Genomic DNA, 16,930 nt, shown 5'->3' with positions numbered 1-16,930 from the left:
CAGGCGCTCTCGGCCAACTAGGCCGGGAGGTGTGTAGCCGCCCAGGGCGCAGGGGAGGGGAGTCCCCGGCAGCCCCGGCCCTCCCCTCGGGGGCACGTCCTCCTCCTCCTCCTCCTTCTCCCCGCCCCCGGCCCCGTTCCCCTCCTCCCCGGCTCCAGGCAGCGTGAGCGGCTCCCGCTGTTTCCCGGGCGAGCGCGCGAGGGCGCTGCGCGGGCCGTGGGTTACGCGAGTGCCGGAGCTCGCCAGCCGGGGCAGCACGGCACCGCGGACTTTTTTTTTTTTTTTTTTTTTCAAACTCCCATCAATGAGACTTCGAGGAGGCGCGGGAGGCGGCGGCGGCGATTGCCGACGCGGAGGAAAGCGAGGAGGCGCGGGAGGAGCCGCAGGCAGGAGTGCGGTGGGCCGCGCCGAGCTGCGCGCTGGCCGGCGGTAGGGGCTCCCCGGCCGCCCCCTGCGCGCCTTGTGAGGGCCCCTCCAGCACGCGCGGCCCACCCCGCCCTGGCCCACGGCAGCCCACGCGACCCTACGTCGGCTGAGTTAGGATGGGGACGCGGAGCCAGCGCCCGGCGCCCAAGAGGCCACCTGCGTGCTAGAGGCAAACTTTTGTCTCTCTCGGTAAAGTTGTGTTTTTTTCCTTTGCTCGCAGGGCTCAACACAGCGCCTCCTACTGCGGCCGAGCCGGGATGCTGCGCCGTCCCTGAGGCTCCCTCGGCCGTGGACCGGCTCCGAGGCGCGGGGGTCGGGGTCCCCAAGGCGAGTAGGGGCGACTCCGCTTCCGGCCTTGGAGGGGGACGAGAAGGGGCGGTATCTTGGGGCGAGGGGTGATTTTGCCTTTCTGGGGGCTGGGACGCGTCCAAGGTTGGAGGCTGAGTGTGGTTTGGGGTGGGCGCGCTGCTGGCTGCCCTCAGCGCGCGTAGAGGGTCGGCGGGAGCCAGTCGGCGGAGGGCCCGCGGCGGCCACTGGGGAGAACTTCCAACTGCACTTCCCCGTGCCTCGCGACCCGCAGCCCTGCCGCTCTTTTCTTCCTCGCGCCTTCCTCCCCCAGGCCGAGCCCTGTGGTCCCCTCCCTCTCCCTCCCCCGGCCGGGCTCTCCTCCTCTTCCTCCTCCTCCCTCTCTTGGCCTCGACAGATCTGCATGTAACCCCGCGCCTGGCCCGCAGGTCCCCCCTCACCCCTCACCTTCATCATCCCCGCCCCACACTCATCGTCCCTTCCCCCCCACTCCTCCGGACCATCTCTCAACAAGTATATTTGCTGAGGAATTTGAAAAATCCACGACTGCAACTTGATCTGTGTGTGATGGATGGGGAGAGGCGCGCGCAGAGCCGGGCGCCAATCCTATTAGGGGTTTACCGGGGGCCGCCGTCGGGAGGGGGTCGGGGGGGAAGGGAGCGAGGATCTCGCCGCCAAGCTCCGGGTCTGCCCGCAGCCCCGGCGTGGTCGCTGTCACTTCCTGGGCAACGCGACCGGGACGGCGCGGTAGGCCGGGGTGGACCCGCAGCGCGCGGGCCGTGGGGCTGCCTTTTTTGTACCATTGTTGCCTGGCTCTCAGGGTCAACCTCAGCCGAGCAGGACACCCTCCCAGCGAGTCAGTCTCCCTCTGTCTCTCTCCCTCCCTCTCTCTCTCGGTGTTTGGGGAGGGGTGTCCTTCCCGCCCGGCGCAGCGACCCGGAGCTTGGTGCTCAGTGGCCCCGGCCGTGTGCTGGCTGGGCCCCGGCGCAGCACCCTTGGCGGGTGCACGTGAAACCTTTGCCCCCACGGCTGCAGATGAAGGCGGCGGAGTTGTAAAACGTTCCTACCGGGATGTTTCCGAATTTGAAAGTTAACGTTTCCTTCGCAAGCCGCATGGAATAGCGTTTAGACGAATATCGTCCTGGCATGCAACGGGCGGGGGTGGGGTGGGGGAAGCCCGGTGCCAAAAAAGAGAGTAAATAAGCTGGTGAAATCCAAAACAGACAGCAGTGGGGTGGTGGTGGTGGGGTGGTTGGCAGCCAAGTAGGCAGGCCTGGGCCGTGTCTGTCGGCTGCCGGCCACCTCGCCTCCCAGCGCTGTCCTGCACCTCAGTTGCGTCCCTGGGAAGGAAGGCGTTGTCTGGGGACAGTTCATTGTGGGGCTACCCTCAGGCCTCGTCCATCCTACCTGTGCCTGGCTGCTCTGAATCTTGAGGCCTTCTAGACTTTTCCCCAGCTTCTGGCCTGTCCTGGGGCGGTGCTTTGGGAACGCTGAATCTAGAGCCAGCAGCTGTGCCCGGCCATGGCCGCCTTCCTTGCTTCGCCACTCCTCTCCTTCCTAGATACAGTGAACTGGGAAGATGTTCTCCAGGGAACTCAGAGGCAACTGCAGTCCCGCTAGGTTAGCCACTGCTGAAAGTTGTCACTCAGCCTGGTGGGTTTGCAGTTAATTATATTTTGCAACATGGAGGATGGTTTTCTATTGCTGTTTGGCTTTGTGAAATACTGAGATGAGGAGGAGGGGGTTTCATGAATGAGCCAGCCCACCTGCCTAGGAAGGAGGGGGAGGAGGATCCTGGAGTGTGTTTGAGTGGGGGAGGGGGACAGTGGTCAGAACAGTCTTTGGCAAGGTCTGGACGAGGAAAATCTCAGGAGAGGGTGGGACCCAGCCAGGAACCAGGTGGGTGTGTTAGGTTTTTATCCTTCTTTTGTGGGCATTAAATTTGCAACAGGGTTCTCAAGGCTTCTGGAGCCTTCAGGGGCTCCCAGACCCCACACTGCCTCGGCTGGGGTCTGGGAGGTGCACTGTGGTGTGTGCATGCACATGCGTGTGTGTAGCAGATTGTGGCCCTGGCACCAGCGGCTTGGGATCATGCAGTGCCACTTTTTTTCTGGCATGTGCCAACCCACGTGTGCAGAGTTGCCTAGTCGGGCTGCTGGTCAGTGGGCTCCTGCCCTCCCAACCCATTGCAAGGGTCTGGGGGGCCGCTGTGTACTGTATAGTTGACTTGTTTGCACTGCAGAGTGAAAAATACACAGATACTTCACGCTTTTTGTACTCCCACAAGTGCCCTGTACACAGTGCAGCCCCTGGGGCTTGGATTAAGAAGCCGGGGATTCAGACAAAATTGGATCTTTGCCTAATAAACACCTTTCTTTCCAGGCGCATCCCCACTCCCTCTCCAACCCCCACCTCCCAGCAGCCCCCCCAGACAGGAGGAGGGAAATATGCTAACATGCATGTGTGCTTAGAAAAAGCAGCATGACCTCTCACACTCAGCTGGCTTGTTAAAAGCTCAAAACCAGAGGCTATGCGTTCACACAGCTTGGGTTAGGCAGGGCAGCTGGGCTCCTCTGGGGGCGGGGGTTCCGGGTGGGTGGGAGAAGTGTCAGGTCTGACTTCCAGGAGGTGGGGGCAGGCCAGCCCGTCTTATGTCTTGGGCTCTGGAGGTGTGTGTGTGGGGACATACCTGTGCCAGAGCCTGCTGCTTCCTGGTGGTGAGGCCCAGTGGACCAGGCTGTGACCAGCTGCAGCTGTTGGTGTTGGACCCCTGGGCCCTTTGAAAAAGCGCCTACACCCCCCGAGGAGGGGGTGCCAGTTACCTCTTCCTTCTTTTCATTGAGTGTCTCTGAAGCGCAAACAATTGAAACACGTGAAGAGAGAAGCTGGATTCTCAGATTCCAGCAGACTCAGGGGAGAGAGAGGGAGATATTGAGGCATGGTTGGGGGAGCAGGGGCTAAGTCGGGCCATTTCAGTGGACAAGGTTCACTGGGTGCCTTGGGAGGGGAAAGAGGAGACCCCTTTTAGTGCCCCATGCATAACGCCGTGTGCAACGTGAATCCTTTAAAATTCACACCAGGTGTCCGCATGGAACCACATTGGAGGTTTACAAAAAAGGAAATTCCTGGCTCGTTGATTTTTTTGGATGCATCCACAGTTCTGGGAAGATGCTTGGGAGAATCCTTACATACTTGTGGTGGGTTTTTGGTGTCCTCATTCTCTTCACCAAGCCAAAGAAGCCTTTGTCACCCTGTCTGTATTCTCGGGTGCTCCCTTCCGCAAGGGATTGGGCTGGTGGTGGTGAGGCAGAGCAAAGCACACCCCTAAGAGTGGCTGACCCAGGACTACTTGTGTGTGGGGGGACGCACGGTGTAATGCAGTTGATTGTGATTTTGTGTGCGTGTGTGCCTGCAAGCCTGGGTGTCCGGGCATTGTAACAACGAGGGCCGGGTTTCTTCAGCCATTAGCATAAGAAAAAGTTTTAGTGCCTCGACTATTGTCCTGGACGCAGAGTCGCGGAAAAGGGGAGGCCGGCGGTAAAAGGGTGCGGGGCCCATTGAGAGTCTGGGAGGGCGCCGCCTCTGCTTCTGCCTCCGCTGGCACTTTCATCTCTCGCCTGTCCACACTCGGCCCTTTTTCACATGTTCACTTTTGTCAGAGTTTATTGATGACGTTTTTCTTCTCTGCCAATCCGTGGAAAATTTAATGAACCAAAAGCAGGGGCGAAGGAAGGCGGACTTTTTTTTTTTTTTTTAATTCTTTAGCCGGGAGGAGGTCTTGGTTTCCCCCTTTTGGAGCAACCAGGGCCCCAGCCCGGGCGGGGAGGCTGGGGGCGGGAGAGGGCAGAGGGAGGGTGGTCCTGCCGGGCGGGTTGGGGCGGGGTCTCCCTGGGCCGGGCCGCGGGTCCCCGCGCTGAGCCTCGAGGGCTCAGCTCTGGGACCTAGTTTCCCTACGAGCGTGGTAAGCTCGTGGCTACTGCAGGGCGTCAAGCCGGAGCCTGTCTCCTGACCCGCGCGGCAGTCCCCCCAGCCTGGGCAGTTCCGTAGGCGCGGGGCGGGTGGATTTTCCTTTCCCAGACTTACACATCGCTGGAGTGCCTGGGCCTCCCCGGGACGCGGTGAAGCGTCTCCCTGCCTCCAGACCCAGCTCCCAAACCTGCAATTACGCAAAGCTGCTGGTGTGATTACGCCTTTGCTGACTCGGCTGGGTCTGGAGCCGGTTTCCCGCGGCGCAACAGGGAGACCTCGGGCTGCGATGGGGCAGCCGGGGCACCCGCGTGCGGGACGCGCGTCCGCCCGTGGCCCTCCCCACCCCTCCGCCTATTTGCTTCTCCTTTTCTCCCCCTCCGTTCTCTTCTGCCTACGTCCGCCCTGCTCCTCCCTCCGTCTCTCCTCCCATCTTCCTCCGGCCCCCCTCCCTGTCCGTTTTCCGCCTCGCCGGGGCTCGCTCGCTCGCCCGCCGGGCGGCTGGGAGGCCGCGTGTCCGGGCGGCGCCCTCGGAGCCCGCAACCGAGGAACGTTCCGCTCCCTCCAAGCGCCCTCCCACCTGCGCGCCCGCCCGGGTCTGCGGCGCCCGAACAATGGCTGCATTGTGGGGGCCGCGCTCGGTTGCCGCGGCTCGGAACCGCAGAGTTGGGGGTAGGGGTCGCGAGCTGCTGCTGTACACCGGCCTGTCTCTCGGGAAGGCGACTCCCGGGTTGCGGGGCTCAGGGACTAGGCTGCACCGTGCCCGGAGCCAGTCCCTAAAGTTTCCGTGGCGGCTGGAACTTTTCTCTCGGGCGCCTTAGCGCTGCTGCCGGGAAAGCTCCCCTGGGCTCGGCGCTGGTCCAGCTCTACCCCCGCGCCCCGCAGCCCCTCCATGTCGGTCTTGACCTGCTGGGACTCGAGACTTTCTTAACCGCTCGGTAAACAGGAGGATCCTTGAGTGTCGAGGTCGCCAAAAGAGCACGGTGCCCGCGTGCGGGCGCGCCCCGCCCTCGGCAGACGCGCCCTGGCGGCGCTTTGTGCGGGCACAATGCAATAAGTCAGCGCCACTTGGAGGAGGGACCGTAAGGGCCGCTCAAGTACACTTCTGCTAAGTTGAATTGATTGAAATTTAATGGCGGTTAGTGGCGATGAATGGTAATGATTTTCCGGCGTGTCTTGGGCAGACTTGACATTAATAACTGGCGAGTGTGTGCTCGCCCAAGCTCTTTGCCACGCGCGTCGCGGGTGCCGCGTCTGCCTCCTCCTCCTCAAGTCCTCTCTTCATAATTCAGTTAGGATGATTTTTTTTTTAAAGAAAAGCAGGGAAGAGAGAAATCTTTCTCCGTTGAGCACGTACATCATGTCAGCGTCATTTTGAGCTCATGATTTTTTTTCAATTCCTACATAAATCAGCTTCTAATGTACAGAATGTGATGAATTTGTTGTAGCTGCCGCCGTGAATTAATGCTATGCAAATACAGGCTTCGCGCAGGTGGAATGATTTACTTAATAATTTCAACTTCTAATATTTAAGCTCATTCATTATGTTGGGGGTTAAAAATGTCTGTTTTTTTTTTTTTCTTAACATGAGGTGGAGAGATGAGGATGTCAAGTAGGCTTTGATGATGGGAAAATAGCTCTTAATGTGAGTGTGTGTGTGTGTGTGAGAGAGAGAGGGAGAGAGAATCCATGATTCACCCTGCAGGGGCCTCGGGAGCGAGGGGTGGACGGGCTTTACAAGTTCTGTCCGGGACAGCACCCAGAAGTGCATTTAGGAAACAGCACAGGACTAGTTCTACATTCAGGCTGAGCTAAAGAGCTGAGTGTGACTGCCCAGGTGGACAGAGGAGGCTTCAGGGGCAGTGTTGTGTCCTGTTCTCCTCCCCGACCCCGCACCCCCAATCAGAACCATCTCAAGAGGTGACTGGGAGCAGAACACATTTCATCCTTTCCAGCTGGTTTGCTCCGGAAAGCGTGAGAGTGATGGACGGATGCTCTTTGAGAAGAAATCAGCCAGAATCTGTTGGTTACCCTTGGGGAAGTGGGGGCCTGGTTTGGGGGTGTCTCCTGGGCAGGTTGCTTGATATTTCTGTGGAAGGAGTAGTTCTGTATTTGGGGTCCCCCCAAACAGCAGTAGAATACTGGGAGCCAGCATGTCTCACCCTCTGGTGACCCCTGTGGGTCAGGTGGGCTGAGCAGAGCGAGATGGTGGTGGGGGGGGAGGGGAAGAGGAGGTTCTTTGGTGCCTTTTGGGGAAACTGAGGCATGGTGTTTCTCAAGCCTGTGTCCGTGCCTTCCCCTTGCTGGCCACTCTTCCCTACCCAGCAGTGCTCAGGCCCCTTGGGTAGGTGGTCACGGGGTGGGCGTGAATGGCGTGGATGTGGGGACAGCTCGTGGCCTGTGATGGCCTTCTCAGAGTCCTACGAAGGCAGGACCAGATTGTAAATACATCCTGTCTTCCCAGGCTCTGGGGCCTGGTCTGTGGAGAAGAGGAAGCACCCACTCAGCGGTGACTCAGCCAGGGAATATGGGGTGGAAGTTACGTCTCGACTTGGGATACCTGTGTCCTGCAGAGTGTTTGGTTCGAGTTCCCACTCCTCTGCTTCATAGTTCTCCAACATCCTGCTAATGTGTTGCTTTTTCTTTCTTTCTTTTCAAGTTGTATTATTTATTTTTATTGGAAAGGCAGATCTATAAAGAGGAAGAGAGACAGAGAGGAAGATTATCTGTCCGTTGATTTACTCCCCAAGTGGCTGCAATGGCTGGAACTGAGTCAAACTGAAGCTAGGAGCCCAGAACCTTTTCCGGGTCTCCCACGTGGGTGCAGGGTCCCAAGGCCTAATCCGCCAGGATTAGGACCGGTGCCCATATGGGATCCTGGTGCTTTCAAGGCGAGGACTTGAGCTGGTAGGCCACCGCGCCGGATCCTCTTTCTTTTGTTTCTTTCTTTCTTTTTTTTTTTTTAACCTTAATTTTGTTTATCTGAAAGGCAGGATTAGCGGGAAGGAGAGACAGAGATAACTTCCTGCCGGTTCATTCCCTAGATGGCCACAATGGTTGGATCTGGGCCGGTCCAAAGCTAGGAGCTTCTTCTGGATCTCCCACATGGGTGCAGGATCCTAAACATTTGGACCATCTTCCATTGCTTTCCCAGGCATATTTGCAGGGAGCTTGATTGAAGGTGAAGCAGCCAGAGTCCATATGGGATGCCAGTGCCACAAGCAGAGGCTTAACATACTGTGCCATGACACTGATCCTAAACTTGATTGTTTAAGTACAGAGGAAAGATGTAACCAGTTCCCAGACCTCTGCATGACCTAATTGTTTCTGAGCTTAGTGCTTTGCACCTTGCGCTTGCACCTGCGGGACCTGACTAACGGGAGTCCTCTCATGCATCCGGTGCAGGGTTCTAGGTAGGGTTACACTTAGGAGGGCCCTTGGGCTCAACAGGTGCCTGTGCTGCTGTCTGTGGGGCCAGGACTACATCTCCACACAGCCCCCTGCTCTCTTGGGTATTCCTGAGGTGGCTGGTCTCATTTATGCCCTACACAGTGAGTGTTCCACTGAATGCAGGGGGCCAGGCCCTGCTCTCCACAGAGCGAGAGGGGCTGCTTAACTGGCCTCCCTCTCCCCTGCTCCATCCTGTCTGGTCTGCCCTGTGACCCCAGTTTATAGCACCTGCTGGCCTTGATGTCAGTCACTGCTCCTCACTGGCTTGGGGAACTTGGGAGGAGTCTGGTGAGCCATGAGCCAGGTGCACAGGTGCATCTGTGAGTGGGGAGGAGGTTGTTCTGCATGCACCGGGATCCCATATGGGCACCGATTCCAATCCCAGCTGCCCTGCTTCTCATCCATCTCCCTGCTTGTGACCTGGGAAAGCAGTTGAGCATGGCCCAAGGCATTGGGACCCTACACCCATGTGGGAGACCTGGAAGAGGTCTGGGTTCCTGGCTTCAAATCAGCTAAGCTCTAGCCGTTGCAGCTGCTTGGGTGTGAATCAACAGATGGAAGATCTTCTCTCTCCTCCTCTCTATAGATCTCCCTTTCCAATAAGAATAAATAATGTTTAAAAAAAGAAATGTGCTAAGGTGCAGTGAGTAAAGCCCAAGCATTGGGAACATTCATCAGCAGGGAACTGAATCAGAATTGGAGCAGGCAGGACTCCTCCAGGGTCAGGGTACTGGGAGTGGTGGCCTTTGCTATCACCGCTGTCCTACTGACCAGGGTGACCTGGGCTGACAAGTCCAGCTGTCTGAACGGGGCAGCTTTAGGGGCCTTTGTCATTTGTACTGTCTTGTGCTGCGGGGCACATGGGCACATGCATGGTACTCACCGGCAGGGACTCGGTGGGGTTAAAGAGCTGTGGTTGTTGGTGTCCACAGGGGCAGCTTCTGTGCTTGGGGTGGGCAGTCCTGAGAAGTGATCCAAGGCTCCTGAAAGGAAGGGAAGTGGTGACATTTCCATTTGCTCCAGGTCTGTGTTGTGTAAGACCTGAAGTTTCAGTTTCAGGTGTAAGACCTACAGCTTTCTACAGATGTAACCTCAACCCCTGGGCTGCAGGTTCTCACAGCACCCAGCCCTGCTGACCAGCAGCTGAATCCCTGTGCACTGGTCTGGTTTTCCTGGAGAGGGAGGAAGGGAGAGAGAGAGAGGGAGAGAGAAAATGAATCTTCGTTCTGCTGGTTCACTCCCCAAATGCCCATAACACCTGGGGCTGGACTGGGCCAAAGCCAGAAGTCAAAACTCTGTTTGGCTGTTTCACGTGGGTATCGGGACTCCAGTACTTGGGCCATCTTCTGCTGCTTTTCTAGGTGCATTCATAGGGAGCTGGATCAGAAGTGGAGCAGCTGGGACTTGAACCCTTGGTCACAGGGAATGCCAGCAGCACAGATGGTGTCTTAACGTGCTGCCCCACCACACTGGTTTTTAGTGCTCCTTCAGTGCCACTCTCTGATTGCTAGGAGCCAGCTGACATGGGTGGTTGGTGGGCAGGTGTCAAAACCAAAAGTGGTGCCAGAGTCCAGATGGAAGTGCTTCTTGGGTCCTGGCTGTACCCTGCTGGTGTGGGCTTCTTTAGGGAGGATGGGAGATGGGCGAATGAAACTCCTTGAGAAGTGACTGACTTTGGACTTCAACCAGTGAAGCATTGCCTGTCCCCCTCAAGCTAACTGCCCTAGGTCCTGTCCATGTTCAGGGCCAGACCTGCTGATTCCTGTTTGGAGAAAGCGCAGCCAAGTTAGGGTTCCAGTAATGGAGTAGCTAGCAACCCCGCCCTGTTGGGAAATGAGGGGGAGCTGGCTTTGGGTGCGCCTTTCACGGGATGCTCCTTTTACCTGGTGGATTTACCTGGCAGACAGCCTAATGCGTACTTGTCCAACCTGTGATGGGGCTGTGGAGAAAGGAGGAGGGTTTCCTTCCTTAGGAAAACTTGTTTACACTGGCAGTTGCCTGCATAGCTGTTGGCGGAGCTGTGTCTCATCTCCACTGCCCAACCCTCGCTCTGGTACTTGGGAGCCTCCCCTTGTGCTGTCGCTACTGTGCCTGGGAAAGCAGGGCTGGTGTGGCCCCTTGCCTCTGCAGCTGCAGGACACAGGTTTGTTCAGTAGATCCCTTTAGTATGGAGTAGGTGCAGCAATGTGTAGGGGGAGGCGGGGGCTGAGGGTCTTAGTCTTCAGACCACTGAGGTAGGTGGGAAGGATCAGGTCAAGAGAGAGAGAAAGAGAGAGAGAGAGAGAGAGAGAGAGAGAGAGAGAGAGAGAGAGAACACATAAGGGAAGAGGGTGAGGGACATTTTGAATCCTCAGGTGGATGCCTGGATGGTCACTCTGTGTGTGTGTGTGTGTGTGTGTGTGTGATACAATATTTTATTTTTATTTGAAAGGCAAAGTTGCAGAAAGAGAGACACAAAGCAAGATCTTCCATCTGCTGGTTCACTTCCCAAAGGGCTGTAATAGCTAGAGCTGAACCCATCTGAAGCCAGGAGCCAGGAGTTTCTTTCAGATCTCCCTATAGGTTGCAGGGGCCCAAGGACTTGAACTGTTCTCCAGTGCTTTCCCAGGTTGTAAGCAGAGAGCTGAATTGGAGCAACTAGGACATGAAGTAGTGGCTACATGGGATGTCAGCGCTGCAGGCAGAGGCCTAGCGTGCTATGCCATGGTGCTGCCCTCCCCTAGTGAGCTGTTTAAGGCAAGCTGGGAATCTAGTCTGCTAGGTTGGGAGAGCTCCCTCTAGGCCTCAACCTGGCCATTGGTTTGAGCCTTGGCTGTGTCATCCCAGACACATTCCTAGACTATGACCCTCTGCTCCCAGTGGCTGCTCAGGGAGCTGGTGACCCGCCTCGAGGGTCACTGCCACCTCCCCCCACCCCCACCCCCAGGGATACTCACAATGCTGGCCACCCTGATGGTTGTCACAGCTGGACTGTTGTTGGCTTCCAGGGGGAAGACACCAGAGATTGTGCACATGCTGCCTCCCCCGATGGTGGGCTGGCCAAATAATAAGGGGCTCGCCAGGCCACATAGCAGCGGTGTCCCTGGGTGTAGGGAGGACCCGAGGAAGCCCGTTATAATAGTCCTGTGGCTCTCTTGCGTTTGAAGTGGTGCCGTAGGTGCATCAGGCTTGGGCAATCCATCAGTCCGTCAACCAGCACTTCCTGGAGTATCTGTTAGTGCTTGGCGATGATTAAGCTTCACCTCCGTGGGTCGGTCCACTCTTGCTAACTCAGTGAGATGTCTGGCAGCCTCTCAAGTCCCAGCTAGTCCTCAGATGTGTCTTCTCTTGCATTCCTTCCCTGGGCCCCTTGTTGGGGGCTAGCTGGTATGGGTTGCCATGACCTGGAATGGCAGCTGCGTGCAAATGTTGGCCAGGGGCGGGCATTTCTCCAGACAGTTCTCTCAGTGAGGCTGGACATGGCTGGTTTCCTGGCCCCGGGCTGACAAGTTTCCTCCTCCCTGGTGGATTTTGTGCTGGGCCTTTCCTGGTTGGGGAATACAATCCTGGAGCAGGTTTAATGCAGATACTCAGAGGTGATGCCCTTGGCTGTCCTTCATTTAACCCAAGAGTTGAGTTTGAGCATGTAGGGAGGAGCCTGGGTGTGGCACTCCTGGTGTCCCCAGAAGTGGGGCTACCTGAGGCTGTGCATACGTACGTGTGGTCAGCTTCAGGTTGGGAGGTGCCAGCAGTTCATTCGCTGCTCCTGTGGTGTCTCCAGCCTGGGACATATTGCAATGCAGAGTTGCTGCAAAGCCATCTCCAGCATTGCCTGGTCATTCTCTGCCTCTTGGGATTGGGCTGACTCAGTTTCTAAGATATTCCCCCGCCTCCCCACCCCGCATCATGTGGGACAGGTTACAGCTATGAGAAAGGAAGGAATTCCTAGCACATGGGCCTCCAGCCCTGGCTGGTGGTAGGTGAGAGGTGTGAACCCCGACCTGCTCCTGAAGACAACCCCTACTCCCACCCTGGGCAGGACGCACCTCTTGGCACTGGGTCTCAAAACGTTGTGATCCTTGGGAACACGTGTAGTGTACCAGCTATGCATTTGTTATCCATTCATTTCTGTCCATTGTCATCCATTCATCCACCATCTATCCATTCATCCATCTATCCCAGTCCATCCTCTATTCTTCTACTCATCCTTCTCCCCTCCTTCTCTCTGTTCATCTATCCTCCGTATGTCCTTTCTCTATCCCTCCTTCCCTGCACTCACTCATCAATATATCCCTCCATCCATTCCTCCTTCCATATAGTCACCCACCCACCCTCCATTCATCATCCATCTCTTCGTATTCCATTCTTGCATCAATCCATTTTCCATCCATCCAATCTTTTCCCTCCCTCCTTCCATGTATCCACCCATCCGTGCTCCAGCCCTCCCTCCCTCCTTCCATCCATCTTTGCATCAATCCATCTTCTACCCATCCACCCATCCATCCTCAACTCAGCAACCACAGGGCTCTCAAAGGGCTTTTCTGCGGGTGTTGGTACCCTTCCTCCCCCCACTCATGAAGCCAGGCCCTCAAGGATCACCTCTGCTCTGGACCCCTCTGCCCCAGCCCTAGGCTTTCACTTGTCCCTGGGTTGCCCTTACCTGGGACGCTTATGACCATGGTCTTGCCTTTGTTCCTGTGCTTAGCGTGTGTTTGCTGATGAGTGAATTTCAGGAACTTGTTCAGTTTTGTTTGACGTCCTTCCTTAGAACCCACCAGGTGGTCTCCAGATTGGCCCCTGTGATTTGAGAATTTTAAACTAGTAGCATTGTGTTTTCATGCTCATATCCCCTAGTTCATTTGGGTCCTGTGTGTAGTCTTTGTGTTTAGCATTTTGTACCCATTTGGCATTGCAACGTGGTGAGGTAACCCTGGTGCTTGCCTGACTTTGCCTGTCAGTTAACACAAGACTTGAGGCAAACTGTTGTGTCTTTGAGCCTCTCCTAGTTTATTCTTTTTAACAGATCATTCTCAGTTCTCTCTCTCTCTAAATTAAATTATTTGCTTATTTGAGAGGCAGATGCAGTCAGAGGAATAATGAGCTCCCTTCTTTTGGTTCATTTTACAAATGCCTGCAACCAGCAGCTGGGCTAAAACAGGAGCCAGGAGCTCCAGCCAAGTCTCTCAAGTGGGTGCAGGAGCCCATCTCCTTGAGCCATCACCATTGCCTCCCAGGGTCTGCCTTAGGGAGCTGGGGTCGGGAGCCAGAGCTGGGTCTTGAACCTACACATTCGAGCACAGGCAGGCGACCACAGCACTGTGCAGTCGGTGCCCCTGCATGCGTTCCACAGATACCACTGAGACTTAATGGTCCGTCTGGAGTTGTTCAGGCAGGATCTCCAAGAAAGAGCATCAGTGATCACCTTCTTGGGAGGTGGAGGGGAAGACAGGGGGAGCCCAAATGTGGGCTCCCAACCAGGACCCCCCAGAAACCTTGGTAGTGGGTGGTCTCTTGCCTTTGAACCTGCTGTATGTCAGAGAAGACATAGGTGGCTTCTGGAAGGTTGTCACCCCAACGTGATTGTGACATCTCAGACTTTTTGTTTAAGATTTATTTTTATTGCAACGTCATACATACATATATATAAAGGAGGAGGGACCAAGAGGAAGATCTTCTGTCCGATGATTCACTCCTCAAGTGACTGCAGTGGCTGAAACTGAGCCAATCCGAAACCAGGAGCCAGGAGCTCTTTCAGGTCTTCCATGCAGGTGCAGGGTCCCAAGTTTTTGGGCCATCCTCGACTTCTTTCCCAGGCTACAAGCAGGGAGCTAGATGGGGAGCGGGGCTGCTGGGATTAGAACCGGCGACCGTATGGGATCCTGGCATATTCAAGGCGCTGGGCCTGACATTTCAGACTTTAAAACTATGGAAGAACAGTTTTGTCTTAACAATTTGTTCTGTTTTATTATATAGTGTTTGTTTCCTGAGAGCAGTGGTCCCGCCTGCCTCCTGTATTTTTTTTTTTTTTTGCAAACATTCATTTTCTTTTAAGATTTATTTTATTTTTATTGGAAAGGCGGATATATACAGAGAGGAGGAGATGGAGAGGAAGATCTTCCTTTTTTTCTTTTTAATTTCTTTTCTCCTGTGTTTTACAGATTCAAAATTGTAAGGGCTGAGGCTTTGCATCCTGTAATTTTTACTTCATATGTATATGAATATATATATATACATATACATATATATGAATATGTATACACATGTGTGTGTGTGTGTTTTGGAGATAAAGGGATCTCCTTTAAGAGGAGAAAAAGAGAAATATATAGAGAAAAGCTTCCATCTGTTGGTTCACTCCATCCTCAGATGCTTGTAACAGCCTCAGCTACACCCAAAGCTGGGAGCTGAATATACCACAAGTGTGTCTGTGTATGATGTGGGGGTGGGGGGATGGACAGGAACCCAAGATTTGAGTCAACACTGTTAAGCCCTGCGTGTACATACACAGGAGGGAATCAGGAGCCCAGGGACTTGGGCGTCAATGTCCTCACTGTTGGGGTCTGCGCCCTGCCTCCCTAACAGGTCTTGAAGTTTGCTGTAGCCCTTTGCCCTAATCAAGATAGTGGGCATGTCTGGCATTCCCTGGGGCTTCTCATGGCTTGGCTGCTGGCCGCCGTCTGGCAACCACTGAACTCTGCTCAGTATGTTTGTTTCTTCGGTTTGTGTGTGTGTGTACACACATGGGTGTGTGACTTCCCTCACACCCCAGCACTTATTTTGAAATTCACCCATGCAACTGCATATATCTCTCCCTTTGTGTTATGCACACACTGCAGTTGGTGCGGAAGCACGTTGCTGCTGTTTGGGATGCCTCTGGTTTGGAGCTATTTACTAATAAGACTGAATCCCTGTGGGACAGCTTGCTTGCTTTTCGCTTGAGTAAGTGCCAAGGAGTGAAATGTCCATCTCACGTGGGAGCCTCGGGCACAGTCCTAGCTCCTAGGATTGGTGATTTTTTTTTTAAAGATTTATTTATCTTTATTACAAAGTCAGATATACAGAGAGGAGGAGAGATAGAGAGGAAGATCTTCCATTCAATGATTCACTCCCCAAGTGAGTGCAACGGCCAGTGCTGTGCCGATCTGGAGCCAGGGAGCCAGGAGCCAGGAACTTCCTCCTAGGTCTCCCACACGGGTGCAGGGTCCTAAAGCACTGGGCTGTCCTGGACTGCTTTCCCAGGCCACAAGCAGGGAGCTGGATGGGAAGTGGAGCTGCTGGGACCAGAACCGGTGCCCACATGGGATCCCGGGGTGTTCAAGGCAAGGACTTTAGCCACTAGGCCACGCCGCCGGGCCCCGGATTGGTGATTTTTTAAAAAACCTTTTGAGAAACCTCAAACCGTTTTAATTTAATTTTATTTTAATAATTTTAAAATTTTATTTATTTATTTTTATTTATTTTGTATTTCCAGCCACAGTGAAAATATACATTCTTGGAAACGGAGCAGTCAGGCTTTTAAATGGTGGCCCTTTGAATAGGAAGGAAGTGCTTTCTCCTTTATTTTTAATTGCAAAGTCAGATATACAGACAGGAGGAGAGACGGAGAGGAAATCTTTTGTTTGTTGATTCACTCCCCACATGGCCGCAATGGCCGGAGCTGTGCCAGTGTGAAGCAAGGAGCCAGGAGCTTCTTCCAGGTCTCCCACATGGGTACAGGGTCCCAAGGCTTTGTGCCATCCTTGACTGCCTTCCCATGCCACAAGCAGAGAGCTGGATGGGAAGTGGGGCCGCTGGGTATTAGAACCGGTGCCTATCTGGGATCCTGGCACCTGCAAGGTGAGGACTTCAACCACTAGGCTACCGTGCTGGGCCTATCTCCTTGTGGTTTTAATTTGCATTTTGCTAACAGGCGAGGTGGCATTCCTTGGGAGTACCTCAGTGCCATTTGTGTGTCTTTGGAAGATCTGATTGGATCTGCTGCTCGAGTTTGTTTGCTTGCTTTCTTTGAATTCAGCTTTGAGAGTTGTTTTTTTTTTTTTTTTTTTTTTTTTTTAATAAATTCTGGATGCTGGTTCTCTCTTATTTGCCCAACATTTCTTCCTAAGATTTATCTTTTCATTTTGTTAGCCATGGCCTTTACAGTATGAAAACATTTTCATAGAAAAGAGTCATTGACATGGCATTGTGGCTGAATTAACTAAACCTCTCCTTGCAAAGCTTCAGGATCCCATATGGGTGCTGGTTTGTGTTCCGGTTGTTCTACTTCCTATCTAGCTCCCTGCTTGTGGCTTGGGAAAGCAGTGAAGGATGGCCCAAAGCCTTGGGACCCTGCACCCGCATGGGAGACCCGGAAGAATCTCTTAGCCCCTAGCTTTGGATCTGTTCAGCTCTGGCCATTACGTCTTGGGAAGTGAGCCAGTGGATAGAAGACCTTTCTCTTTGTCTCCCCTTCTCTCTGTATATCTGCCTTTCTAATAAAAATAAATAAGTCTTTTAAAAAAGAAACAAACAAGAAAAGAGTCATTATTTTTTGAAAGGGAAAGTGACAGAGAGAGAGAGAGAGATATCTTTTGTTCACTGGTTTACTCTCCAAATTGCCACAACATCCAGGGCTGAACTGGATCCGAGCAAGGAGCACCCTGTAGGTGCAGGGACCCGAGTATTTGCATCAGACCCAATGGCTTCCCCAAATTTGTTAGCCAGTGTCTCAGGCAGTGGCTTTGCCTCTTGTGCCATAGTGCCAGCTGCAGGTCCTGGGAGACCTGGTAAAAGCCTGTCCCCATCCATCACTCTGGACCAGTCCCTC

General features: G+C 54.4%; 1 protein-coding gene across 1 annotated transcript in view; it reads left to right on the top strand.

Moving 5' to 3' along the window:
* The first annotated feature begins 297 nt into the window (after nt 1-297).
* Nucleotides 298-16,930, top strand: part of GLI2 (GLI family zinc finger 2) — a 178,042-nt gene continuing 161,409 nt past the window's right edge. The window contains exon 1 of the mRNA XM_036493217.2: nt 298-615. The gene's annotated coding sequence lies outside the window, so the exon portion shown is untranslated. The remainder of the gene's footprint in view (nt 616-16,930) is intronic.

This window comes from Ochotona princeps, chromosome 5, assembly GCF_030435755.1.
Source record: "Ochotona princeps isolate mOchPri1 chromosome 5, mOchPri1.hap1, whole genome shotgun sequence".
Classification (NCBI taxonomy): Eukaryota; Metazoa; Chordata; class Mammalia; order Lagomorpha; family Ochotonidae; genus Ochotona; species Ochotona princeps.
This window is presented reverse-complemented; position numbering and strand designations above follow the sequence as displayed.